Source organism: Bufo bufo, chromosome 4, assembly GCF_905171765.1.
Source record: "Bufo bufo chromosome 4, aBufBuf1.1, whole genome shotgun sequence".
NCBI lineage: Eukaryota > Metazoa > Chordata > Amphibia > Anura > Bufonidae > Bufo > Bufo bufo.
The window spans coordinates 20,669,512-20,683,370 of NC_053392.1; the positions used below are offsets into that span (position 1 = coordinate 20,669,512).

The 13,859-nt window shown below is 41.3% G+C and overlaps 9 non-coding genes across 9 annotated transcripts; all 9 read left to right on the forward strand.

The window, feature by feature from the left end:
- The first annotated feature begins 1,653 nt into the window (after positions 1-1,653).
- On the forward strand, positions 1,654-1,725 carry TRNAG-UCC. The gene has a single exon. It is a non-coding gene; the product is annotated as a tRNA-Gly (tRNA).
- A 115-nt stretch (positions 1,726-1,840) lies between these two features.
- TRNAG-CCC lies at positions 1,841-1,912 on the forward strand. The gene has a single exon. It is a non-coding gene; the product is annotated as a tRNA-Gly (tRNA).
- A 917-nt stretch (positions 1,913-2,829) lies between these two features.
- On the forward strand, positions 2,830-2,901 carry TRNAG-UCC. The gene has a single exon. It is a non-coding gene; the product is annotated as a tRNA-Gly (tRNA).
- Positions 2,902-5,395: 2,494 nt separating this feature from the next.
- TRNAG-UCC lies at positions 5,396-5,467 on the forward strand. The gene has a single exon. It is a non-coding gene; the product is annotated as a tRNA-Gly (tRNA).
- Positions 5,468-5,960: 493 nt separating this feature from the next.
- TRNAG-CCC lies at positions 5,961-6,032 on the forward strand. The gene has a single exon. It is a non-coding gene; the product is annotated as a tRNA-Gly (tRNA).
- Positions 6,033-6,943: 911 nt separating this feature from the next.
- On the forward strand, positions 6,944-7,015 carry TRNAG-UCC. The gene has a single exon. It is a non-coding gene; the product is annotated as a tRNA-Gly (tRNA).
- A 2,269-nt stretch (positions 7,016-9,284) lies between these two features.
- On the forward strand, positions 9,285-9,356 carry TRNAG-UCC. Its single transcript has one exon. It is a non-coding gene; the product is annotated as a tRNA-Gly (tRNA).
- A 968-nt stretch (positions 9,357-10,324) lies between these two features.
- TRNAG-UCC lies at positions 10,325-10,396 on the forward strand. The gene has a single exon. It is a non-coding gene; the product is annotated as a tRNA-Gly (tRNA).
- A 2,491-nt stretch (positions 10,397-12,887) lies between these two features.
- On the forward strand, positions 12,888-12,959 carry TRNAG-CCC. The gene has a single exon. It is a non-coding gene; the product is annotated as a tRNA-Gly (tRNA).
- The last annotated feature ends 900 nt before the right edge of the window (positions 12,960-13,859 follow it).

The following is a 13,859-nucleotide window of genomic DNA, read 5'->3' on the forward strand; positions in this document are numbered from 1 at the left end:
GCCACCGATAGTCACCAGATGATTGTTTGTCCAAGCATCAACCGATGTGTATGACCACCTTAAGGATTGGAAAAAATATTTCATAGAAAAACTAGCTTAGTTGTGTATGTTGGAGGTATCGTGGTGAGCCAAGCTGTCTTATAAAAGCACTGGAGCCGAGTTTGACTTCCGGCAAATGCATCTCTTCCCGACTTTTAAAGGATTTTGAGATTTTACTGTATAATGGTGGTATAATGGTGAGCATAGCCAGCTTCCTGGGGTTTTAAGGCTTAGAAAAAGCTAGTTTGTCAAAGAAGAGAAGTAGAACTGCGTTTTGGTCATTGTTGTTGTAGTGGTGAGCATAGCTGCTTCCCAAGCAGTGGATCCAGGTGTGATTCCTTGCTAAGGCATAGCTCCTTGCCTTTGGTGGATTTCTAAGCTTTGTCCTAATCTTATTAAAAACCTAGATAAACTAGAAAGACAAAAAATAGAATGTAAAGCTTACCACAAGTGTGGGCGTTGGTGTATAGTGGTGAGCATAGCTGCCTTCCAAGCAGTTGACCTGGTCGTTTCAACTGTTTTATAGCGTGTTTCTCCACAAACCTTCCTACTCAATAAATGTTCATTCTGGACTTAGAAAATGAAGTCTGTCAAAGTCAAAGACATTGAATGTTGCTGTGGGCGTTGGTGGTATAGTGGCGAGCATAGCTGCTTCCCAAGCAGTTGACCCGGTTTTGATTCCCGGCCAACGCATAGGTTTTCTTAATTTGTGTGTTGCTAAGTGTCATCCTTGTGTGTTCAGTTCAAAAATACCCATGCCCCAGAGCTCAATGATCTTTGTCACTCCAGCTGCTATAAAGCTACAACTCCAGCCATGCTCGGCTCTTTTTGTAAATCCCATAGAAGTGAAATGAGAATTTTGTGAGTTGTAGTTCCAGAAAACAGGGTCGGAGGTTCATGATCCTCTAATGGAGAATTTCTTAAGATGCTCATTCAGAACAACTGCCATAGGTTAATGGTTATCTGAGTACACGTTAGGCTAAAATCGATCAGAATGGAGGATTCAACCAAAAAGTTTGTTAGTCGGAGAAATTTAACAAGGACCGATCCTTTTAGCCAACCGACGACAGACCGCTATTTTCAGAAAACAAGTCGGGCCATGCTGAATATTGCACCCGATAGTCACCAGATGATTGTTTTGTCCAAGCATCAAACCGATGTGTATGAGACCACCTTAAGACTTGGAAAAAAATAATTTCATAGAAAAACTAGCTGAGTTGTGTATGTTGGAGGTATCGTGGTGAGCCAAGCGTTCTTATAAAAGCACTGGAGCCGAGTTTGACTTCCGGCAAATGCATCATCTTCCCGACTTTTTAAAGATTTTGAGATTTTACTGTATAATGGTGGTATAATGGTGAGCATAGCCAGCTCTCCTGGGGTTTTAAGGCTTAGAAAAAGCTAGTTTGTCAAAAGAAGAGAAGTAGAACTGCGTTTTGGTCATTGTTGTTGTAGTTGTAAGCATAGCTGCTTCCCAAGCAGTGGATCCAGTTGTGATTCCTTGCTAAGGCATAGCTCCTTGCCTTTGGTGGATTTCTAAGCTTTGTCCTAATCTTATTAAAACCTAGATAAACTAGAAAGACAAAAAATAGAATGTAAAGCTTACAGCAAGTGTGGGCGTTGGTGGTATAGTGGTGAGCATAGCTGCCTTCCAAGCAGTTGACCCGGGTTCGATTCCCGGCCAACGCAGTCCTTTCACTGTTTTATAGCGTGTTTCTCCACAAACCTTCCTACTCCTTAAATGTTCATTCTGGACTTAGAAAATGAAGTCTGTCAAAGTCAAAGAAATTGAAGGTTGTTGTGGGCGTTGGTGGTATAGTGGCGAGCATAGCTGCTTCCCAAGCAGTTGACCGGGGTTCGATTCCCAGCCAACGCATAGGTTTTCTTAATTTGTGTGTTGCTAAGTGTCATCCTTGTGTGTTCAGTTCAAAAATACCCATGCCCCAGAGCTCAATGATCTTTGTCACTCCAGCTGCTATAAAGCTACAACTCCAGCCATGCTCGCTCTTTTTGTATATCCCATAAGAAGTGAAATGAGAATTTGTGAGTTGTAGTTCCAGAAACAGTGTCGGAGGTTGTTGATCCCTAATGGAGAATTTCTTAAGTTGTCATATCAGAACAACTGCCATAGGTTAATGGTTTTCTGAGTACACGTTAGGCTAAAATCGATCAGAATGGAGGATTCAACCAAAAAGTTTGTTAGTCGGGAGAAATTTAACAAGGGACCGATCCTTTTAGCCAACCGACGACAGACCGCTATTTTCAGAAAACAAGTCGGGCCATGCTGAATATTTGCCACCCGATAGTCACCAGATGAATTGTTTGTCCAAGCATCAACCGATGTGTATGACCACCTTAAGACTTGAAAAAAATATTTCATAGAAAAACTAGCTGAGTTGTGTATGTTGGAGGTATCGTGGTGAGCCATAGCTGTCCTTATAAAAGCACTGAGCCGAGTTTGACTTCCGGCAAATGCATCTCATCCTCCGACTTTTAAAGATTTTGAGATTTTACTGTATAATGGTGGTATAATGGTGAGCATAGCCAGCTTCCTGGGGTTTTAAGGCTTAGAAAAAGCTAGTTTGTCAAAAGAAGAGAAGTAGAACTGCGTTTTGGTCATTGTTGTTGTAGTGGTAAGCATAGCTGCTTCCCAAGCAGTGGATCCAGGTGTGATTCCTTGCTAAGGCATAGCTCCTTGCCTTTGGTGGATTTCTAAGCTTTGTCCTAATCTTATTAAAACCTAGATAAACTAGAAAGACAAAAAATAGAATGTAAAGCTTACCACAAGTGTGGGCGTTGGTGGTATAGTGGTGAGCATAGCTGCCTTCCAAGCAGTTGACCCGGGTTCGATTCCCGGCCAACGCAGTCCTTTCACTGTTTTATAGCGTGTTTCTCCACAAACCTTCCTACTCCTTAAATGTTCATTCTGGACTTAGAAAATGAAGTCTGTCAAAGTCAAAGAAATTGAAGGTTGCTGTGGGCGTTGGTGGTATAGTGGTGAGCATAGCTGCCTTCCAAGCAGTTGACCTGGTTTTGATTCCCGCCCAACGCATAGGTTTTCTTAATTTGTGTGTTGCTAAGTGTCATCCTTGTGTTTCAGTTTCAAAAATACCCATGCCCCAGAGCTCAATGATCTTTGTCACTCCAGCTGCTATAAAGCTACAACTCCAGCCATGCTCGGCTCTTTTTGTAAATCCCATAGAAGTGAAATGAGAATTTTGTGAGTTGTAGCTTACAGAAACAGGGTCGGAGGTTGATGATCCCTAATGGAGAATTTCTTAAGTTGTCATATCAGAACAACTGCCATAGGTTAATGGTTTCTGAGTACACGTTAGGCTAAAATCGATCAGAATGGAGGATTCAACCAAAAAGTTTGTTAGTCGGGAGAAATTAAAACAAGGACCGATCCTTTTAGCCAACCGACGACAGACCGCTATTTTCAGAAAACAAGTCGGCCATGCTGAATATTTGCCCCCGATAGTCACCAGATGATTGTTTGTCCAAGCATCAACCGATGTGTATGATCACCTTAAGACTTGGAAAAAATATTTCATAGAAAAACTAGCTGAGTTGTGTATGTTGGAGGTATCGTGGTGAGCCAAGCTGTCTTATAAAAGCACTGGAGCCGAATTGGACTTCCGGCAAATGCATCTCTTCCAGACTTTTAAAGGATTTTGAGATTTTATTGTAAACACCCCCATCCGTTTTTTAAAGACTTAGAAAATAAAATGTAGTGTGTAAATGCAAAAGAAGTTCAGCTGAGTTGTGGGCCTTTGTGGTATAGTGGTGAATAGCTGTCCTCCAAGAAATGTCTGAACTAGAAAAACTAACGTGTCAAAGCAAACGTAGAGCTGAGTTGTGGAAGTTGGGGTATAATGGTGAGCATAGCCAGCTTCCTGGGGTTTTAAGGCTTAGAAAAAGCTAGTTTGTCAAAAGAAGAGAAGTAGAACTGCATTTTGGTCATTGTTGTTGTAGTGGTGAGCATATCTGCTTCCCAAGCAGTGGATCCAGGTGTGATTCCTTGCTAAGGCATAGCTCCTTGCCTTTGGTGGATTTCTAAGCTTTGTCCTAATCTTATTAAAACCTAGATAAACTAGAAAGACAAAAAATAGAATGTAAAGCTTACCACAAGTGTGGGCGTTGGTGGTATAGTGCTGAGCATAGCTGCCTTCCAAGCAGTTGACCTTGGTTTGATTCCCGGCCAACGCAGTCCTTTCACTGTTTTATAGCGTGTTATCATCTTTCCTCAAAAATCCCCATCCTCTTCATCCGTTTACTTAAGACTTTGAAAAACTAACGTGCAGAAGCAAACTCTGAGCCGACTTGTGAGTGTTACTTGTGCATAGCTGCTTTCCAAGCATTTCAAGGCGAAAATATACTACAGCGTCAAAGGAAAACAAGTAGAGACGAGTTATGGGGTTGGTGATATTACTTTCTTCCACAGATTTTAAAACTTAGAAAAACTAGAATGCGAAAGAAAATTAATTATAGCTGAGTTTTGGGGCATTGGTGGCATAGTGGAGCACAAAGTTTCCTTTTAAACAATGAAGCAGTGTCCAATGCCCATTCAGCGCACCTCTTTTCTCTGTTTTGGGGATTTGAAAGCTTTTTGTCATTTTTCTCCACAAACCTTTCTACTCCTTAAATGTTAATTCTGGACTTAGAAAATGAAGTCTGTCAAAGTCAAAGAAATTAAAGGTTGCTGTGGGCGTTGGTGGTATGTGGTGAGCATAGCTGCTTCCCAAGCAGTTGACCCTGGTTCGAAGTTTGTTAGTCGGGAGAAATTTAACAAGGACCGATCCTTTTAGTCAACCGACGACAGACCGCTATTTTCAGAAAACAAGTCGGCCATGCTGAATATTTGCACCCGATAGTCACCAGATGATTGTTTGTCCAAGCATCAACCGATGTGTATGACCACCTTAAGACTTGGAAAAAATATTTCATAGAAAAACTAGCTGAGTTGTGTATGTTGGAGGTATCGTGGTGAGCCAAGCTGTCTTATAAAAGCACTGGAGCCGAGTTTGACTTCCGGAAAAATGCATCTCTTCCCGACTTTTAAAGGATTTTGAGATTTTACTGTATAATGGTGGTATAATGGTGAGCATAGCCAGCTTCCTGGGGTTTTAAGGCTTAGAAAAAGCTAGTTTGTCAAAAGAAGAGAAGTAGAACTGCGTTTTGGTCATTGTTGTTGTAGTGGTGAGCATAGCTGCTTCCCAAGCAGTGGATCCAGGTGTGATTCCTTGCTAAGGCATAGCTCCTTGCCTTTGGTGGATTTCTAAGCTTTGTCCTAATCTTATTAAAACCTAGATAAACTAGAAAGACAAAAAATAGAATGTAAAGCTTACCACAAGTGTGGGCGTTGGTGGTATAGTGCTGAGCATAGCTGCCTTCCAAGCAGTTGACCTGGGTTTGATTCCCGGCCAACGCAGTCTTTTCACTGTTTTATAGCGTGTCATCATCTTTCCTCAAAAATCCCCATCCTCTTCATCCGTTTACTTAACACTTTGAAAAACTAACGTGCAGAAGCAAACTCTGAGCTGACTTGTGAGTGTTACTTGTGCATAGCTGCTTTTCAAGCATTTCAAGGCGAAAATATACTACAGCGTCAAAGGAAAACAAGTAGAGACGAGTTATGGGGTTGGTGATATTACTTCCTTCCACAGATTTTAAAACTTAGAAAAACTAGAATGCGAAAGAAAATTAATTATAGCTGAGTTTTGGGGCATTGGTGGCATAGTGGAACACAAAGTTTCCTTTTAAACAATGAAGCAGTGTCCGATGCCCATTCAGCGCACCTCTTTTCTCTGTTTTGGGGATTTGAAAGCTTTTTGTCATTTTTCTCCACAAACCTTCCTACTCCTTAAATGTTCATTCTGGACTTAGAAAATGAAGTCTGTCAAAGAAATTGAAGGTTGCTGTGGGCATTGGTGGTATAGTGGTGAACATAGTTGCTTCCCAAGCAGTTGACCCGGGTTCGATTCCCGGCCAACGCATAGGTTTTCTTAATTTGTGTGTTGCTAAGCGTCATCCTTGTGTGTTCAGTTCAAAGGTACCCATGCCCCAGAGCTCATTGACCTTTGTCACTCCAGCTGCTATAAAGCTACAACTCCAGCCATGCTCGGCTCATTTTGTAAATCCCATAGAAGTGAAATGAGAATTTTGTGAGTTGTAGTTCTAGAAACAGGGTCGGAGGTTGATGATCCCTAATGGAGAATTTCTTAAGTTGTCATATCAGAACAACTGCCATAGGTTAATGGTTTCTGAGTACACGTTAGGCTAAAATTGATCAGAATGGAGGATTCAACCAAAAAGTTCGTTAGTTGGGAGAAATTTAACAAGGACCGATCCTTTTAGCCAACCGACGACAGACCGCTATTTTCAGAAAACAAGTCGGCCATGCTGAATATTTGCACCCGATAGTCACCAGATGATTGTTTGTCCAAGCATCAACCGATGTGTATGACCACCTTAAGACTTGGAAAAAATATTTCATAGAAAAACTAGCTGAGTTGTGTATGTTGGAGGTATCGTGGTGAGCCAAGCTGTCTTATAAAAGCACTGGAGCCGAGTTTGACTTCCGGCAAATGCATCTCTTCCCGACTTTTAAAGGATTTTGAGATTTTACTGTATAATGGTGGTATAATGGTGAGCATAGCCAGCTTCCTGGGGTTTTAAGGCTTAGAAAAAGCTAGTTTGTCAAAAGAAGAGAAGTAGAACTGCGTTTTGGTCATTGTTGTTGTAGTGGTGAGCATAGCTGCTTCCCAAGCAGTGGATCCAGGTGTGATTCCTTGCTAAGGCATAGCTCCTTGCCTTTGGTGGATTTCTAAGCTTTGTCCTAATCTTATTAAAACCTAGATAAACTAGAAAGACAAAAAATAGAATGTAAAGCTTACCACAAGTGTGGGCGTTGGTGGTATAGTGGTGAGCATAGCTGCCTTCCAAGCAGTTGACCCGGGTTCGATTCCCGGCCAACACAGTCCTTTCACTGTTTTATAGCGTGTTTCTCCACAAACCTTCCTACTCCTTAAATGTTCATTCTGGACTTAGAAAATGAAGTCTGTCAAAGTCAAAAAAATTGAAGGTTGCTGTGGGCGTTGGTGGTATAGTGGCGAGCATAGCTGCTTCCCAAGCAGTTGTGTGTTCAGTTCAAAAATACCCATGCCCCAAAGCTCATTGATCTTTGTCACTCCAGCCATGCTCGGCTCTTTTTGTAAATCCCATAGAAGTGAAATGAGAATTTTGTGAGTTGTAGTTCCAGAAACAGGGTCGGAGGTTGATGATCCCTAATGGAGAATTTCTTAAGTTGTCATATCAGAACAACTGCCATAGGTTAATGGTTTCTGAGTACACGTTAGGCTAAAATCGATCAGAATGGAGGATTCAACCAAAAAGTTTGTTAGTCGGGAGAAATTTAACAAGGACCGATCCTTTTAGCCAACCGACGACAGACCGCTATTTTCAGAAAACAAGTCGGCCATGCTGAATATTTGCACCCGATAGTCACCAGATGATTGTTTGTCCAAGCATCAACCGATGTGTATGACCACCTTAAGACTTGGAAAAAATATTTCATAGAAAAACTAGCTGAGTTGTGTATGTTGGAGGTATCGTGGTGAACCAAGCTGTCTTATAAAAGCACTGGAGCCGAGTTTGACTTCCGGCAAATGCATCTCTTCCCGACTTTTAAAGGATTTTGAGATTTTACTGTATAATGGTGGTATAATGGTGAGCATAGCCAGCTTCCTGGGGTTTTAAGGCTTAGAAAAAGCTAGTTTGTCAAAAGAAGAGAAGTAGAACTGCGTTTTGGTCATTGTTGTTGTAGTGGTGAGCATAGCTGCTTCCCAAGCAGTGGATCCAGGTGTGATTCCTTGCTAAGGCATAGCTCCTTGCCTTTGGTGGATTTCTAAGCTTTGTCCTAATCTTATTAAAGAAACAAAGGGTTAAGGACGGCTCACCTCCGATTTAAGATGGCCAGGTGCACCAAACAGGTGTTGTACCCAATCACTGAAAAACAATAGTAATAACAATAGAATGGGCACTCATATATCCAGTTCACAAGATAGGCAAAGCGACTCAAGCAATATATTAATAATATATCAATTTATTAGTTTATTTAAGACAGTATAAAAGCGGATGGGTAGCGATAATATTAAACCATACGCAATGGGCAATGAGACCTAACCAGAGCTGTGTCCCCAATTCAAAATGTTTAAAATTCACATAAAATATATATTAAAATGGCAATTTATCCACTGTTATAGCTAATAGAAACTGGAAATCCAGTCCGGCATGTATGAAAGAACTAATATAATTCTGTTATCTAGAACAGTGATGCAGCAGATATATCTCCAGAATATATATTTAAATAAATAAATGAACAAAAAATGTGAATATCAAAATTAGTAGTGATAGTGCATGGTATAAAACATTAACAAATAGTGCATATAGTGAAATACCTATAAGATAAATATATTAAATAAAAAATATATAGTGTACAATTAATTAGTGAATATATATGATTAGTGAATATATATAATAAGTCTCTGGAGAATCAGCAGTAATAGGTAACTTGTTGCATCCCACTGATGATTGTATTCCTAGAAAACAGTCTTTTACTATTGGAGCATAGAGCCTGGGAATCGGCTTGGTCCGCACAATTTCCCAGGAGTATAATAGATTTCAACAAAGTCAGCCGCAACGAATGTGGCAAGATAATTGAGCAGAAATATAGATGTATCCACAGTAATGTGCCGATACTTTTGCAACAGCACCAGATTACTCACTTACAGTCCTGCTCTCACCGTGGCATCCCACGTGGTAGAGATCCGGGGTGAACTTGTCTTTCAGTAGCGCAATCAAAATCTGCTAGGTTTGTCTACTAGCAATGGTATGTCCACCCGACTGTGGACGGAGGAGCTTCGTTGTAACACACTGCAGAGCTGCGTCAGGTTTCTCTGATTAGAATGGGTGTTCCACCTGTCTGAGTCAGTACTGGTGGTGAGAATCTCACCCGTCAATCACTGTAGTGTGTCCAGAGAAACCCGCAATTCAGTTGCTCCTGGAAACCGCAATAGAGTTGTCCTTTAGAAAGCGCTTTCTCAATCCAATGTGTAATGAGAATTAACTACAGTGATTGACGGGTGAGATTCTCACCACCAGTACTGACTCAGACAGGTGGAACCTAAGATAAACCTAGATAAACTAGAAAGACAAAAAATAGAATGTAAAGCTTACCACAAGTGTGGGCGTTGGTGGTATAGTGGTGAGCATAACTGCCTTCCAATCAGTTGATCCGGGTTCGATTCCCGGCCAATGCAGTCCTTTCACTGTTTTATAGCATGTTTCTCCACAAACCTTCCTACTCCTTAAATGTTCATTCTGGACTTAAAAAATGAAGTCTGTCAAAGTCAAAGAAATTGAAGGTTCAAAAATACCCATGCCCCAGAGCTCATTGATCTTTGTCACTGCAGCTGCTATAAAGCTACAACTCCAGCCATGCTCGGCTCTTTTTGTAAATCCCATAGAAGTGAAATGAGAATTTTGTGAGTTGTAGTTCCAGAAACAGGGTCGGAGGTTGATGATCCCTAATGGAGAATTTCTTAAGTTGTCATATCAGAACAACTGCCATAGGTTTATGGTTTCTGAGTACACGTTAGGCTAAAATCGATCAGAATGGAGGATTCAACCAAAAAGTTTGTTAGTCGGGAGAAATTTAACAAGGACCGATCCTTTTAGCCAACCGACGACAGACCGCTATTTTCAGAAAACAAGTCGGCCATGCTGAATATTTGCACCCGATAGTCACCAGATGATTGTTTGTCCAAGCATCAACCGATGTGTATGACCACCTTAAGACTTGGAAAAAATATTTCATAGAAAAACTAGCTGAGTTGTGTATGTTGGAGGTATCGTGGTGAGCCAAGCTGTCTTATAAAAGCACTGGAGCCGAGTTTGACTTCCGGCAAATGCATCTCTTCCCGACTTTTAAAGGATTTTGAGATTTTACTGTATAATGGTGGTATAATGGTGAGCATAGCCAGCTTCCTGGGGTTTTAAGGCTTAGAAAAAGCTAGTTTGTCAAAAGAAGAGAAGTAGAACTGCGTTTTGGTCATTGTTGTTGTAGTGGTGAGCATAGCTGCTTCCCAAGCAGTGGATCCAGGTGTGATTCCTTGCTAAGGCATAGCTCCTTGCCTTTGGTGGATTTCTAAGCTTTGTCCTAATCTTATTAAAACCTAGATAAACTAGAAAGACAAAAAATAGAATGTAAAGCTTACCACAAGTGTGGGCGTTGGTGGTATAGTGGTGAGCATAGCTGCCTTCCAAGCAGTTGACCCGGGTTCGATTCCCAGCCAACGCAGTCCTTTCACTGTTTTATAGCGTGTTTCTCCACAAACCTTCCTACTCCTTAAATGTTCATTCTGGACTTAGAAAATGAAGTCTGTCAAAGTCAAAAAAAAAGAAGGTTGCTGTGGGCGTTGGTGGTATAGTGGCAAGCATAGCTGCTTCCCAAGCAGTTGACCCGGTTCGATTCCCGGCCAACGCATAGGTTTTCTTAATTTGTGTGTTGCTAAGTGTCATCCTTGTGTGTTCAGTTCAAAAATACCCATGCCCCAGAGCTCAATGATCTTTGTCACTCCAGCTGCTATAAAGCTACAACTCCAGCCATGCTCGGCTCTTTTTGTAAATCCCATAGAAGTGAAATGAGAATTTTGTGAGTTGTAGTTCCAGAAACAGGGTCGGAGGTTGATGATCCCTAATGGAGAATTTCTTAAGTTGTCATATCAGAACAACTGCCATAGGTTAATGGTTTCTGAGTACACGTTAGGCTAAAATCGATCAGAATGGAGGATTCAACCAAAAAGTTTGTTAGTCGGGAGAAATTAAAACAAGGACCGATCCTTTTAGCCAACCGACGACAGACCGCTATTTTCAGAAAACAAGTCGGCCATGCTGAATATTTGCCCCCGATAGTCACCAGATGATTGTTTGTCCAAGCATCAACCGATGTGTATGATCACCTTAAGACTTGGAAAAAATATTTCATAGAAAAACTAGCTGAGTTGTGTATGTTGGAGGTATCGTGGTGAGCCAAGCTGTCTTATAAAAGCACTGGAGCCGAATTGGACTTCCGGCAAATGCATCTCTTCCAGACTTTTAAAGGATTTTGAGATTTTATTGTAAACACCCCCATCCGTTTTTTAAAGACTTAGAAAATAAAATGTAGTGTGTAAATGCAAAAGAAGTTCAGCTGAGTTGTGGGCCTTTGTGGTATAGTGGTGAATAGCTGTCCTCCAAGAAATGTCTGAACTAGAAAAACTAACGTGTCAAAGCAAACGTAGAGCTGAGTTGTGGAAGTTGGGGGTATAATGGTGAGCATAGCCAGCTTCCTGGGGTTTTAAGGCTTAGAAAAAGCTAGTTTGTCAAAAGAAGAGAAGTAAACTGCATTTTGGTCATTGTTGTTGTAGTGGTGAGCATATCTGCTTCCCAAGCAGTGGATCCAGGTGTGATTCCTTGCTAAGGCATAGCTCCTTGCCTTTGGTGGATTTCTAAGCTTTGTCCTAATCTTATTAAAACCTAGATAAACTAGAAAGACAAAAAATAGAATGTAAAGCTTACCACAAGTGTGGGCGTTGGTGGTATAGTGCTGAGCATAGCTGCCTTCCAAGCAGTTGACCTTGGTTTGATTCCCGGCCAACGCAGTCCTTTCACTGTTTTATAGCGTGTTATCATCTTTCCTCAAAAATCCCCATCCTCTTCATCCGTTTACTTAAGACTTTGAAAAACTAACGTGCAGAAGCAAACTCTGAGCCGACTTGTGAGTGTTACTTGTGCATAGCTGCTTTCCAAGCATTTCAAGGCGAAAATATACTACAGCGTCAAAGGAAAACAAGTAGAGACGAGTTATGGGGTTGGTGATATTACTTTCTTCCACAGATTTTAAAACTTAGAAAAACTAGAATGCGAAAGAAAATTAATTATAGCTGAGTTTTGGGGCATTGGTGGCATAGTGGAGCACAAAGTTTCCTTTTAAACAATGAAGCAGTGTCCAATGCCCATTCAGCGCACCTCTTTTCTCTGTTTTGGGGATTTGAAAGCTTTTTGTCATTTTTCTCCACAAACCTTTCTACTCCTTAAATGTTAATTCTGGACTTAGAAAATGAAGTCTGTCAAAGTCAAAGAAATTAAAGGTTGCTGTGGGCGTTGGTGGTATGTGGTGAGCATAGCTGCTTCCCAAGCAGTTGACCCTGGTTCGAAGTTTGTTAGTCGGGAGAAATTTAACAAGGACCGATCCTTTTAGTCAACCGACGACAGACCGCTATTTTCAGAAAACAAGTCGGCCATGCTGAATATTTGCACCCGATAGTCACCAGATGATTGTTTGTCCAAGCATCAACCGATGTGTATGACCACCTTAAGACTTGGAAAAAATATTTCATAGAAAAACTAGCTGAGTTGTGTATGTTGGAGGTATCGTGGTGAGCCAAGCTGTCTTATAAAAGCACTGGAGCCGAGTTTGACTTCCGGCAAATGCATCTCTTCCCGACTTTTAAAGGATTTTGAGATTTTACTGTATAATGGTGGTATAATGGTGAGCATAGCCAGCTTCCTGGGGTTTTAAGGCTTAGAAAAAGCTAGTTTGTCAAAAGAAGAGAAGTAGAACTGCGTTTTGGTCATTGTTGTTGTAGTGGTGAGCATAGCTGCTTCCCAAGCAGTGGATCCAGGTGTGATTCCTTGCTAAGGCATAGCTCCTTGCCTTTGGTGGATTTCTAAGCTTTGTCCTAATCTTATTAAAACCTAGATAAACTAGAAAGACAAAAAATAGAATGTAAAGCTTACCACAAGTGTGGGCGTTGGTGGTATAGTGGCAAGCATAGCTGCTTCCCAAGCAGTTGACCCGGGTTCGATTCCCGGCCAACGCAGTCCTTTCACTGTTTTATAGCGTGTTTCTCCACAAACCTTCCTACTCCTTAACTTAAATGTTCATTCTGGACTTAGAAAATGAAGTCTGTCAAAGTCAAAAAAAAGAAGGTTGCTGTGGGCGTTGTGGTATAGTGGCAGCATAGACTGCTTCCCAAGCATGTGACCCCGGGTTCGATTCCCGGCCAACGCATAGGTTTTCTTATTTGTGTGTTGCTAAGTGTCATCCTTGTGTGTTCAGTTCAAAAATACCCATGCCCCAGAGCTCAATGATCTTTGTCACTCCAGCTGCTATAAAGCTACAACTCCAGCCATGCTCGCTCTTTTGTAAATATCCCATAGAAGTGAAATGTGAATTTTGTGAGTTGTAGTTCCAGAAACAGGGTCGGAGGTTGATGATCCCTAATGGAGAATTTCTTAAGTTGTCATATCAGAACAACTGCCATAGGTTAATGGTTTCTGAGTACACGTTAGGCTAAAATCGATCAGAATGGAGGATTCAACCAAAAAGTTTGTTAGTCGGGAGAAATTTAACAAGGACCGATCCTTTTAGCCAACCGACGACAGACCGCTATTTTCAGAAAACAAGTCGGCCATGCTGAATATTTGCACCCGATAGTCACCAGATGATTGTTTGTCCAAGCATCAACCGATGTGTATGACCACCTTAAGACTTGGAAAAAATATTTCATAGAAAAACTAGCTGAGTTGTGTATGTTGGAGGTATCGTGGTGAGCCAAGCTGTCTTATAAAAGCACTGGAGCCGAGTTTGACTTCCGGCAAATGCATCTCTTCCCGACTTTTAAAGGATTTTGAGATTTTACTGTATAATGGTGGTATAATGGTGAGCATAGCCAGCTTCCTGGGGTTTTAAGGCTTAGAAAAAGCTAGTTTGTCAAAAG